Source organism: Ursus arctos, unplaced genomic scaffold (assembly GCF_023065955.2).
Source record: "Ursus arctos isolate Adak ecotype North America unplaced genomic scaffold, UrsArc2.0 scaffold_4, whole genome shotgun sequence".
Lineage (NCBI taxonomy): Eukaryota > Metazoa > Chordata > Mammalia > Carnivora > Ursidae > Ursus > Ursus arctos.
Genome location: NW_026623056.1, coordinates 51,886,159 through 51,900,470, shown reverse-complemented (window position 1 = coordinate 51,900,470; position 14,312 = coordinate 51,886,159). Strand labels below are relative to the sequence as shown.

General features: G+C 34.1%; 1 protein-coding gene across 2 annotated transcripts in view; it reads left to right on the top strand.

The window, feature by feature from the left end:
• The first annotated feature begins 12,728 nt into the window (after positions 1 to 12,728).
• Positions 12,729 to 14,312, top strand: part of ARL6 (ADP ribosylation factor like GTPase 6) — a 43,408-nt gene continuing 41,824 nt past the window's right edge. Inside the window, exon 1 of one of the 2 annotated variants that reach the window (XM_026491649.4) lies at positions 12,729 to 13,557. The gene's annotated coding sequence lies outside the window, so the exon portion shown is untranslated. The remainder of the gene's footprint in view (positions 13,558 to 14,312) is intronic. The other variant, XR_008957310.1, reaches the window with a different exon arrangement.

Sequence of the window (14,312 nt, the reverse complement as noted above, 5' to 3'; positions counted from 1 at the left end):
TCACTCATAACTATCTGCAGTTTGCTCGATACATTTACACAAATCTGGATACATGTAGAGGAAATATAAATTTCCATATTTACCTGTCTTCAAATATATATTAAATAAGAACAGATGAAAAACAGATTAAATTTATTAATCATATATATTTATTTTTATAATACAACAAAAAAGTATTTAGAAAAATAAGGAATGAATAATTATGGTCTTCCATAGGACTCTGTCAGCAACATCTGTATACTTTGATGAAATAAATTCTATGAAGTATTTAAACTTCTATAAGATGGGCATTCAGTACTTGCAAGATTAAAGTTCACTGTTAAGAATTTTTTTCTTAAAAAAGTACAGAAATCTTTTTCTATATCTGATTAATTTATATATTTTTTTCTTCCCTAATGTCTTCGTCCAATATAATAAAACTGCCTTTCCCCTTCATCTCTTACCCCAAATGCTCTTTAAAATTTCTTTAGAATTACATTTATATTGTTCAGAACTGTAAGCATGATAATCATACGTGTAATTTTGAACCTCATCATGATCAGAAATGATGTGTGCACATGTGGTTGAAATATTTGTGCACAATTAAACTGAAACATTAATAAAATAGGGATATCTATTTCTTAATCACCTACCAATCACAGACCCCTGATCCCAAGGATATTATAAGATCCAGGAATATTAACAGTTAAATTGCCAAATTTATTTGGAAATTTTACATGAAATATTTTGAGATTTACTAGTGCACATATTTAGTAATAGAACTATTTAATATGCATAAGTATAGAACTTAATTATAGAAAGAAAATTAGTAACTTACATAAATCACAGCCTTCAGTAATGATTTTTGATAACTTCAATATGCATAGGCATTCATGTACCTGCTTTACCTTAAATTTGCTAATCTATACCCCTGAGGAGCTTTTTGGATTTTGTAAATCAGACAGTCGAAGAAACCATTTTCATTTTATTTCCTGGGTGGTCAGTTTCCAGTCTATAATCAATTCATTATCTCATAGTATAAGGCATATTTGGGAAAAAATGTAAAAACAATGCAGTCAAGATGAGAGATTAGGTATGTAAATCATTAAAAAAGAAATTAGAAATTGCAAAGCTCTTGGCTTAACAGGAATAAAAAATTACAGCACCTTTGCACTGAGTTATAGCTATTGATAAGTAAGTTATGCATGCCATAATAAAGAAAGATGTGTATAACTTTAATACTCTGCAGTCCTCTTTAAAACCTATCCAGCTATCACCTGAGTAAAACAGCCTTCTAACTACAGTTCTGAGACCTATCTTAGCCCTCAAAGGGAAAACAAATCCAAACTCAATTCTTGAAAAGCAGAGTTTTTACAGAAGTTCTTCTGAAGAGGTGGTGAAGAATTCATCTCAACCACATTGCTTAAAAAAATCCATTTTTTAAATATCTTTCCCTACCTAATTTCTACTTTATAAATCATGCGGTTAAATCTCTTATCCCCAAATTTTCACCAACATTAGGTTTCTTTTTTATGTTCCTTCATTAAATTTTCTAAAACTTCCTTCCTCAGCCCCCTCTGTTCTCTCTTTATTCCTCCATGGCATCTCTTTTCTTTTCTCAGCTTCTGCCACTCCACCTGATCCCTACCGGCAAAAGAAAGCACAGAAAAATCTAAAAAGATCTTACCACTCTCTTTAGAACAGGCTGAAGATGGAGGGAAGAAGGGAATGTTGCAGAAGTCATACATTGGCATTTTGGGTCCCACCACATAAATGGGAGCATTTGCACTCACAAAGAGGGAATGAACTCTGGCTTTTTATTAACTGGAAATTAAGTGCTTTGGAAAGTAATTTCAAAACGGATGATGATGATAATCCTTTTCTATAGTTTTAGATAAGTAAATTTATTATTAATTTTAAAAATTTGATTTTAAGAATCAAAAACCATTATCAATTCACTGTTGGTGTACATGTGTTTATGTAACAAAGAGGCTAGAAGCAAATATATCACTTCTTTTAATATTATCACCTTAACTTTTCCAAGCTCAGATTCCACATAGTAGAAAAGACTCCTATCACTTCTTGTTCAATCTGAAAATATTTTGATGCTTTTATATGAGGACTCCAAAAGGTAGAGGAGTACACTGAGTCAAATTGCCGTTATTCTTTCATTAGGACACCAGGCACTGAAGTCACCTAACTTTTGGTTTTTATGATCAACATTTCTAGCAACTTTCAATCTTTATAACGTTCAGTAAAGACAGTATAAACTTTATTTAGTTCAATTTAACAAGTATCTATGAAGTGTCTCCCATACACGTTAAGATTTTTATGGCAAAGATGAGTTTGGCTGTACTGTCCTTACCTTCAAAATAACTCTTAAGCTTAAAACTTTGAGGTTGGAGCCTATTTGCTATGTTTGCTGTGATAGCCTAGTCACTAAGGGCCAGCTCTTTCCATAGAACAAAAATACATTAAATAAGTTAATAAAGCCTTGTCCAGTGTGAATTGGGTTTGTAATCTTTATGGAGAGAAATTTATTTTGCACCTCAGATTCTCATAGAACACCCCACACTTCCTCTAGCAGAGAAGAGCATGCTTGCAGGATTCTCTTAAGACAATCTCTCCTTAGGGGTCACAGATTTGTCTTGTCCAGTGGCAGACTTTCTAGTTCATGTGTAGATTCACTACCTCAAAGGTGACTCCTCCAATTAGAAAACATTAGCCTTTTTTCAAAACAACTGGAGTAATCTCTTGCCCAAGACAATTCACTGGTCTTAGTAAACATAATAATTATGAACCTGCAAGGCTGCATAAAATCCTTTCAAACATGATACATTTAACAAGGGCAAGAGGTTTACTCATGCCTAGATCTAACATATTACTAGATGAAATAAAGGAAAGGAAAAATCTTAAGTTGCAGAGGCATAAATCCCCCCTTCCACTTACTGTTTCCTTAAAAAACAAACTATTAGGCAGATATTTCAAAGATTTCACAGGATAAAAATAATTTTTTTAAAGATTTTATTTATTTATTTGACAGAGAGAAAGACAGCCAGCGAGAGAGGGAACACAAGCAGGGGGAGTGGGAGAGGAAGAAGCAGGCTCCCAACAGAGGAGCCCGATGCGGGGCTGGATGCAGGGCTCAATGTGGGGCTCGATCCCAGGACTCAGGGATCACACCCTGAGCCGAAGGCAGACGCTTAAGGACTGAGCCACCCAAGGGCCCTGAGGATAAAAATAAATTTTGAATGTTATAGGGGATGTGACACTTCCAGGAAAAAAAGGTCCACGGATCCAGAAGATATAGGTCATCAAAATATAACTTTAATTCTCTTTCTTCTAATAATTAGATTTGAATTTCAAATTAATGTGGATTTATATAAATGTGTAAAAAATGATGTTTACATCTTAATTGAAAAACTTGGGGGACACCTGGATGGCTCATTTGGTTAAGTGTCTGACTCTTGATCTCAGTTCAGGTCTTGATCTCAGGGTCGTGAGTTCAAACCCCATGTTCCAGCTCCATGTTAGGCATGGAACCTACTTTAAAAAAAAAAAAAAAAGACTTGGATTCTTTGTTTTTAATTAGAAACAAAAATTGGTTGTTGGCATTTGTTTTTTATGATTTTAGAATAGATTTGAAAATCTACCTTTAGCTTGTCAGTGTTGATTCAAAATTACTGAATTTTAAAAATGAAACAAAAAAATAAAGAAAACTTCTCATTTACTAAGGGTAGAAAAGCACTACCAAATGAATATAAACTTCATCTTTTAAAAAAAATCTGGCAAATACAAAGTTTTGTGTGTCTCTTAATTTTATTATATTTTGCACTTTCCTGTTGAAAGCAGTTTCTTTCTAAACAAAACAGAAAGGTTCTCGCTTGAGTTTCCATGCTGGTTAACTAAGTACCAGATCTCTGCATCATTAAGAGAACTTCTGATTTGTTTCACTTAAAGGGAAAAATCTCAAAGAAGAATTCCACTATCCTTAGACATACCTAATTCATACTTAAAGAATAACAAAGGCATTACAGAAAAATTACCTGACAGATGAGGATGAAAGATAGCTCTCAAATGTAGTATAAAGAAGTGGTTCCTACTTTCAATTAGAAAATGAAGTACATATTAACAACACAATTTCCTGGGGGTTGTAAATTAGAAATCAAACTCAGTGAAAAATCTTCTCTTAAGTAAAACTCTTTCCTTACCCATATTTCTCCACTATTTTTTAACCTCTGGGTGTCTATTTTGTTGTAAACTCACTTTTGGTCAAGATAATAAGTTATCAATTGAAATAATAAATCAGAACAACTGAGATACGACTTTAGAGTGTTCTACAAAATAATGAAAGAACAACCACCTACTTCAGGATTCCTATTTAGTTAGCCCAGTCTCTAGCTCATTAGCCCTCATTGAAGGGAAAACTGTCTTTATCCCAAAATGATACATTATCATAAAGAAAAATTCAGAGTATGAGAACCTTCATTTTTTACATATCCAAATTTTATATTTAGGCATTATTAACTTTGAAGATAGATATCCTTGTTTTCATAACTTAAATATGAGCTTACATGCAAGCAATATTGATGTAAACATTTCTATGAGTTTTGCCACATTTATAGATTATCATCATCAGAACAGTCTTCATTTGCCTGTGTTCTAGAAAGATCAAATATCATTTAACTTTTTGAAATCATGATAGATGGAGTGAATAGTGCTAAATCATAAAGATGAGTAAACAATGCACTTATAAGATTTTTACCTAATTTAAAATGTCCTCTTCTATAGCCTTTATAATAAATTAAATCTCTCTTCTACATTTAGTAATTTATAGAATTAAATGTATGCATTTAGCTAGAAATTGCTTTTGTTAAATTTTCATTTAAACACATCTTCACTCAGACACTAGAATATAATTCATTCTGTTAGCTCATTTCTCGTGCAAATTAGTAACTTTTGCTCTCTTTAGAATTATTTACCCAGTAATATCATTATTTAGGTTGTAATAAAATTTTTCTTTGTACATGCTTTACTTGGTGCCACATATTTTTAACTCTGAAATAAATCTGCTTAAAATTGTGGTCTTTAGAAACTCTATGGCAAAATCAATGGCTACTCATTTGCTAACAAACTTATAACTGAATGAGATATTTTTTCTGTCCATGTGATTGATGTGATCATTGTTAAATCTAACTTATTTGAATATTCATTGGTATTTTATCTAGAGCTATTATTTCAATATCTTTAAAACTATCTTTAAAACGGTACTGAATTTCATAGACAATATGACAATAAACAATGATTGGAGATTTTTTAAATTCCTGCACTGCTTGAAAAATAAGGTTTGATGTGCGTAAATGTTTATCATTGAAGTTTTTAATTTGCTTTACTGTGATGTTTCTTCCCATGTCATATGCGTTCAAAGAAAATTATATTAATATATCTATACTATGCAAAAATCTCATCTTCTTCTTACAAATACAGAATTTGGATTTTTTTAGGCCTCCAAGAGAAAAAAACATGTGAAATGGGCGTTTTGTTTTGTTTTGTTTTTGGTGGGGCATAACATTTGAGTGGTCCTAACAGATATGCATAACATTTGATTTTAAAGATTACTGTATGTGCTTTATTTCTGATACATTATTAATCATTTTCTTAATCACATCCTATCCTAAATTATGTCATTAAAAATCTGAATAACTACAGGATATAAATGTCTATGGACATTTTTCATAAACTATACTTGAGTTTAATTTTGTATTCAGTACAAAACTTTGACAGCTTAATTTTTATTTTAATAGTTTCTTAACAATGTTTTTTAAAATGTTGGTTATATTATACCTTCTATAATAACCTTATTTTGTAAAACTCAGAGGCAGACCATTTATGCAGAACTTGGAAACAGACCAATTTCCATTAAAATTGAGGAAAAAAACAAAAAGATAATACAAGGAGGAGTTTTTTTGTCAAAACTAATAATTACCATATTTAAAAAAAACTGTTAGAAAAGAGTGATTAAAAATTCTGTCATATTACTCTTTCAGTAATTTTGAAACTAAAATGCATTTTGAGGATGGGAATCTCTAATATAAATAAGTCTATTAATATTTGTTAAAATATATAGTGATATATAAAATTAGAAATTTTGCCAAAATATCAAAAATAGAAATTTATTTTTAAAAATTTTATTAATAAACCAAATGACCACAATTATTAACATTTCTGTATTGCTCATTCTTTTGATTTCTAAGACCTATATATAATAAAAGAATTTGACAAAAAGTACATTGAATATTGGACTGTCAAAGCATTTTATACATATCAACAAATCACTGTCATAGATAAGAGTTTTTTCTCCTGATATTATTAAATGTAAAAAGTTTATATAGTATGCAGATAAAAAGAATTGAGTTAAAAGGGTAGTCTTTTAAATCAATTTATGCTTTTATGCAATTATGTAAATTTTACATAGTTTTGAATGTTTTAAAAATGTATCTACATATTAATTTTATATGTTATGATTTCAAAGTGCTTATATTCTTTCAAGGAGATTGCCTTCTCTTTGCAGTTGTTTTAAAGAAAGAGCCGCTTTATATCTTATATTTCCATTCAGTCTCATAATGCTTACAGCTTTCCAGTTCTCAGTGAGTTGAAGCCAAATGCCAAAACACGGTGGCTAGAAGTAATTGCTTTTGAAGTTACTCTTTTTTTTTTTAATCTAATATGGGTTAGATGTCTCATAAAGTCTGCTGGCGAAAGCAAACTCTTACTTTCTCATGAATGGGATACAAAAAGAAAATCCTACATTGGACTTTATGTGTTCAAAATAGTGAACATGTATTTTTGTAGTTATTTCTCACTACTTACTGTTCATTCAATTTTTAAAATTTCACCAGATGGGATACCTCAAACAAAAGTGAAAGGCCATTCCATTTTTGTATAAACTGCTCTCAGAGTCTCCAAAAATCCCTTTGAGGGAGCAAAACATTCCCTTTTCCCAACTTATAACTTCTCTATACCATTAAATGAAATAATTGGGTATCTGTAGTTTAATATGAAGAACAACAACAGAGCATGATTTCTCCAAAGCTCTGACACTATGGGAAACAGATATAATAAACAAAAGAAAAAAAATTAAAGGAAGTTCTGTTTGCTGGTCCAAAATTGTATAATTCCTAAATTTTAAAATTAGTATATACACATACTGATTAAATATGTTTATCCATAAGTTTATTTGTTCCATTAACTAGTGTTTATTGAACACTGTCATGTACCAGTATCCTGTTCTAAGCACTAAAAATACAGAGTGACCAAGATAAGCAAAAGCCTGCCTCATGGAATTGATCTTCTAGTGGTAAAGGTACACAATAAAGAAATGTTGTGTTGATAATTAAAAGCAATAACATTACATAGCATGACTGTGGTTTTACATTAAATGGTAAAAGAAATTTTCTATGAGGATGTGACATTTAAACTGTTATCTGAAAAGCATGAAGGAACCAGTCAAGAGATGATCGGAGGCAAGAACATTCCAGGCAGAAAGACCAATTTAATGTGTGGACGTTTGGAGTGTTTACAGATAGAGAGAATGGTGTGCTTAGTACACAGTAGAAGAACTGAAGAGAGGCAAAAGGAGATAGGAGTGAAAGAACATTTATGAGGCTACCGCAGTAGTTTAAGCAGAAAAAACATGTTGGCTTTTGTTAAAGTGGAAGTAGTCAAGAGAGAAGTGGGGGAATTTGGGCTATGTTTGAACCCAGGGCTTCCTAATGAATTGGGTATGAGGGGTGAAAAAGAAAGAAAAATCAAAGATAAATTCTATTATTTGGGGAATGAGAGACTAAGCAGTGGTGGGGAGCAGGTTTGAAGGGAAAAATCAAGGGTTAAGTTTTAGCTACATAATGCTTGAGATGCCTGTTAGATATTCAAATGGAGGGTGAAGTGTATATGAGAGTCCCAAGGAGCAATTAGAGATAGACATCAAGATTTGTAAGTCATCAGCATATAAATAGTGTTTAAAATTTTGAAATCACCTGGGAAAAGGCTGTAAGAGAAGTAGGCTGCAATTGAGGTCTAAGGCATTCCCATGTGTAGAAGTTAGGCAGGGAAATGGAAGCCAATATAGGGACACTAAGGAGTATAAGGTAAGGTAGAGAAAAAAAAAACCCAACTGGTCATTTGGATTAAATGCTTATAAGAAGCCAAGATGAGAACGTACAAATGGCCACTGGATTTGGCACGTGGAAGTTATTAGTGACCTTGACAAAGACAGCCTCTATGAAGTAATGTAGTCAAAGCCTGATTGAAGTGGATTAAGAAGAAATTGTAGGAAAGCTGGTGGAGTCAATATCTATAAACAACTCTTTCAAGAAGTTTTACTCTAAAGGAAGCAAGAGAAACAGGGCAGTAGCTGGAGGGAGATATGGGGCAAGGGAGATTTTTGGTTGTGTGTGTGTGTGTGTGTGTTTTTAGAGAAAAGATGCTAGAGTATATTTATATACCAATGAGAATGGTCTAGTAGAAAGGGGAAAACTGATTATGATTATGTAATATAATTACAAAAAAGGTCTTGAGAGGTAGAAGGGTTAGGATCCATCGTGTAGGTAGGGAGATTAGCTTTTGATAGGAGGAGACACAGAACTGCAATGGGAGGAAAGGCAGAATTACAGATAGGTTGGTAGATTTGTGGTAGAAAGGTAAAGATGTTACTATGTGAATAGTCCTATTTACCACTGACATAAAAGTCAATACACAGAGTGGAAAGGGAGTATATATTGGAGGAGAGAGGTATAAGTAGTTGGAAAGGAGAAAAGTGAACTATATAACACACACATATATATTATACACACACACATACGCATACATGCATATATACATAAACACATAGTCAGTGGGTATTTGTGTATATGTAATACGCCATGGAAAAAAGATGTATAAAATATTTGAAAGCCATTCTTACTAAATATTTTTGAGACATCTTATTTGAAGGACCTGAAACAATTCTGTCCTTTCCAAGGACTCTAGTAAGTGTTCTCTTTTCCATAATGTAGAGATTAAGTGAGGACTTCTCAATGCCATAGATACTTCTCATGTTTTGTTATTTATTTTTGTCTATTACAGATTAAAAGGCAGAAATATTTTGTAGCTATTCTGTTATAATTCAAATCCTATGAACATTAAAATTAGTATAATCTTGAAAGGTATGTATTATATACTCAAGCTGGCAGTTTTCTCAAAATACTGTTTTGGAGGGTTTTGGGCCCCCATCTGAATTAAAAAAAAAAAAGGCAAACAGGCTCTAATCATTTAGCAAAACAATACTTTCGTTTTGTTTTCATATGAAAAAATCAGTACCATCTGTCATTTAGGAGAAACACATGGGTAATATCATTTTGTTCATTGTGCCCTCCCTATTGGAAGGATGTGATCTTTTGATTGGGCTTGGATCTTTATTTCTGGATAGGATGTATGTAATTCAATGTGTTGAATTTATAGGTGCATATGGATTGGATGTAAAATTAGATTGTGAATAATGGAATAAGATTGCTCTCCATTTTTTTGCTGTTTTAGCATAGACAAAAATAGAAAGATGTATGTGTACATATGAATATGTATTTGATTAAACACTTAATATTTAAATGGCCATGTCAAATATTAAATAGTAGATGTTGACAGTTGCAGTGTATTCAAATAAGTTATAAAAATCCTTGTAGCACAAATCCTAAAAAGTTTAATACTTAACAGTACATTTATATAAAATACCTAGATGACATCTGTCTAGGTTGAGGCATTTAATCCCTCATAGAGCAATATTTGACTAATGAAAAACTGCAGCTGAAAACATTTCTCCTTCCTATAAGTATGAATATGGTTTTTAAAATATATCTCTCTGTAACCTGTCATAAAGTTACTTATCATTAATTATGGATTTAGCAGTGTACCCATCTACTATTACAAAAGGGGGAAAAGATCTGTTTGTGAGAATAAGGAAGTGCAGCACGGTATTTTTTCTCTTTGTTATTACTGTTTCTCTTTGGGATCTACTTAGAGCTTCAATATATTGCCTTCCACTCAGGTTCCTTACACAGACTATGTTCTCTTTTCTGGTTGTATAACAAGATTGTAGAGAGATAAACACAGTAAAAGGGTGTTAGCAATTGAACTGCAATCCTACCTATTATCTACTTTGCTATAACAGCAAAGTAGTCCAGATTTACTTAAAGGCGGTATTGTTTTCATCTTATAAAAATCTACTGTAATATTATGATGTTCCATGTAAATTTTCATGTGCTGGCATGCTTACAAGTTAATAGTGTTATAGAATGCTCAGCTCTCAATGAGGGATTGTTTGTGGTTAACTGCATTACATATGTCATCTATCTATTTGCTGAAAGAATATGGTGTTTAGCAAAACTACCTGCTGAGCAACATAATAAGATTTTTGTACAAAGTACAAATTACTAATTATTGTATTTTATTTTTCTATGATTTCCTAAGAGGCATTACCAGGGTCTTACAGATGGAGTAAGCCTGTTTATTAAAATATCTATTAGCAAATAAAAGTTACAGTTCTGGTGGTTAAATCTGTGACTTTTTTGTACTGTTGTATTGATGAATATTTAATATAATTTATTTTTCAGTCTCTTAAATCTAGACGCTCTTTAGAAACATAATTCCGGATGCAAAATCATAGCTGTAATTTTTCAAAATAATTAATGTCATTAGCGTCAAGGCATAAAATCACATAAATCACTATAAATAGATGCACATATTTTGTAGTGATTTAATATTGGCAAACTATTTTGTGAGCTTAAGTAAATTAAATTGTTCATTGCAGAGGTAATACTGTACATAAATTGCAGATGACCAAAAGATATACATAATGTCCAGCTATTCAAATGGCTTTCGACTGTCAGCATTCATTCCAAAAATGTGCAATAAATTATGAATCAGGGATTTTCTATATTTTTTTTAATGTTGATGGTAAGAAAATACATAAAAAGTTCCTCAGTTAATCAAAATAGTGTTGTAGTCATCATATTTTAGACTTAACTCTTTTATAATTCTTCTACTACAGTTCCAAAAGCCAGTATGAAATTAAATCTGGTTATAACTGAAACTTCCTTCTCTTCTACAGAATATCGTAAGTAGCCTTCAGAAAATCACATGCCATTTTTAAAGCTTCCCACCCTCATAATAAAAATGAAGACAGCCAAACTAACTTATTAAATCAAGTGGAATAATTTTTATGCTGGGCCTGTCAGTACTGAAAAGGAGTTTCAGTTGGCAAAGTACCAAAACACAGATTCAACCATATGAAATATTTACATTTTTTAACTTTTACATATTTTTAAAACTGGCATTTTTTCTTGTTATTGAGTATACTGTGGGTTTCACTAATCTCTAATGATAAGCCATCACATCAACTACACTTATCTAAGATAACGATTTACTTAGCTATTTTTTTGTCAAAGAATTATGTATATGCCTAAATTTACTGAAAAGTTGGATATCTAATCTCCCTGTCCTATTTCCAGTTTTCACCAAATGTTTTATACTAAGCGAAAATAGAACTCAACGTAAGGGCAGAAACTATCAACCCCAAACAGGAAAAAATTGTTTGTGCACTAACATTTTCTGAAACAAAAGATTTCTGCTTAACACTATGAAAAAAGTCATATTCAGGCTGGAAGGAAATTAGCTTCCATGTCTCATCAAGATGAATCACAAATGCCCAGACACAAAGTAAAGGAATTAATACCTTCCTGTAAATGCATTTACACTCAGAAGTTAATGAACCGGAATATTTAGGAATTGGGTCACATCCTATCCACATAATAAAAATTTCAGGACAAAGGAAGACAGGAAGTTATTTACTGAACACCTACTATGTGCCAAGCAATATACTTTTTAAAACTATTCAATCCTCAGAACTACCAAATGAGATAGTGTAGTTTTGAAAGTGAGGAAACTAAAGCATGGAGAAGGGTTAATTGGCCTAAGGCCATAGTTAGAAAGAATATATCCGGTACTCCGTTTTCTTTTTTTTCAAGGACCTATGTAAATATTTTGGAATATACAACTATGGGTTGTTGTTAGTTTTAGCCTTTCAGGAGTCACTCACTCAGAACCACACTTTTTCATTGTAAAACAACCACATTTGCAAATTCGGAAACGGGACAACAAAAACAACACCCTATAATCATCCACATAAACACCCCCATCATTAATTTTATATAATTCTTCTGGTCTCTTTTTTCACCCTCCTAGTCCGCTTAATAGGTAAAATTAATTAATAGGCCAAAGATCAGGCTGGGTGGTAAACATAACCCTAGCTAGTGCGTTTGTTGGGGGTCGGGGGTCCCATACTCATGGCCAAAAAGGAAACTATAGATGAAAACTTAAGAGGAAGGGTTTCATCCATGAAAAGCATTCATTGGTGTGGGGGGTGGAAGGGCTGAGGCTTGGTAGGTTGAAAGATTACTCCAACTGTAGTCTGTCCATTGGAAAGCGTGGTTATAAAAATGTGGAGAAATGAGTATATCTAAGTATTTTCAACTAGAGTACCATTGTTACTATAAAATCCCAGTGCAATTTTAGAAGGTGGTTAACGTTAAGCATTCAGATTACTCCTTTCCTGACCACGTACTGATTTGATTCTGGGGACAGTAATCTAATTACAGATTATGGCTAGTGGAAATCTCTTCAGGAGATCAGACAGCTAAGAGTACAGGCATATTTCCTCTGCCGAGTCACGCTTCCGACTTTTCACACCAGTTTTATCTCCACGCCCCACCTACACTAACAGTTTTACTTCAGCACTCCTGGGTCTGAGGCCTATAAGACCCCGAAAAGCCTCCGTGGGAGGGGCAGCAGGACTCCAGCGCACGCCTTGCCAGAGTGGGCACAGCTGTGTTCTTCGGTCGTTGCCACCAAGCTGCGCGCGTGCCGCGTAAAGACGCAGAACTTCCTCGTCGCTCTGGGAGCCACACGGCGCACCCTCCCCGGCGTGCGGGAATTGCTGATATTCTCCCGAGACGCTTGGAGAGACGGGGCGAAAGAAGCGCACGCAGCAAACGCAACGCCAACTGTTTCCCAGCAGGCTCTGCGTACGCCTACAACTCCCATCATGCTCCATCCTGGACAACACTGCTCCTCGCAGAAAGGCGGCAGTTCACCCCGCCGCCTGTCTTCACACCTTCTTTAATACTCCTCGGTGTGCCTCTAGCGTTTTCGGGAGCTCTTCAATGCCATAAACAAGAGCACCAAGGCTACTTCCTAAGACCTCCATGGAGGCGTGGCCTCGGGACCGGAAGAGGTTCCGGTTGCCAAGGGAACGCCAAGCGCCTAGGCGCCTGCCCAGCCACTGATGCTCTGGCTGAGGCACGGACTGCTACCAGTTCGTCCAGCTTGTAGAAGCGGCTTTGCTCAGGAGCAGGGATTCTTAAAATGGAGGCATAGAGACGAAGGCTGAGAGACGACCGATATTTATCCCCCCAGAGACGGATACGAGCGAGTGGTCCATTCCTGTTCCTCTTCAGCTCCTGGGCCCGCAGGACTAACTTCAAAGACCAGGTATCTCCCCGCCCCCCCCCACCTTGTTTGTAGCCCGCGCCGCCGCCGCCAGCCACCACGACCACTCCCGTAGCGTTTTAGAAATGCTCTTTACTCTTTTCTATGGTTTTCACTCCTTACCGTTGTTTCTAAAGTGTAAGAGGGGGGAAAGGAGAGAGGATTTATGCGGTTAGTACTAGCGACCCCAGAAGACCCATCGTTTGGGTGAATTTGTTCGGTTGGTTTTATCACCGCCCAGCTTGTGTTTTTATTTGGTGTGTGGGAAATGTTATTGAAATTCTATCATCAAAAACTGAAAGCCGAATAAAAATGTTTGAAGTACTGAAAGTCTGCTATAATTCACTCTAGGAACTTTTTTTTTTTTTTTAAGTTTACAAAGTACCATTCGTGGTGTTTCTCTCTGCCCCACCACTATCTGCAACTTACCACCTTCCAAGCTCTTTACTGTGGATAACATCCTAATTCTTCAAGACTTTTCTGGCAACAAGTGATCCTTTAGAAAACAGCTTCTCAGATAATAACCAAGAGGTTTGATTGGCTGGTAGAAAAGAAAGAAACTGGAAAGGTAGATCAGAACCAGATTGAACCTTAAAAGCCACGCGTGAACATTTGGACTTTATTCTGAAATCCAGCAGTTTTCAATAGTAACTATACATCAGAAACACCGGTTAGCTTTTTAAAATAATGGATGCCCTAATCCTATCACCAGAAATACTAATTCAGTGGTTGATTCCAGTGTATACCCAAAGTTGAGA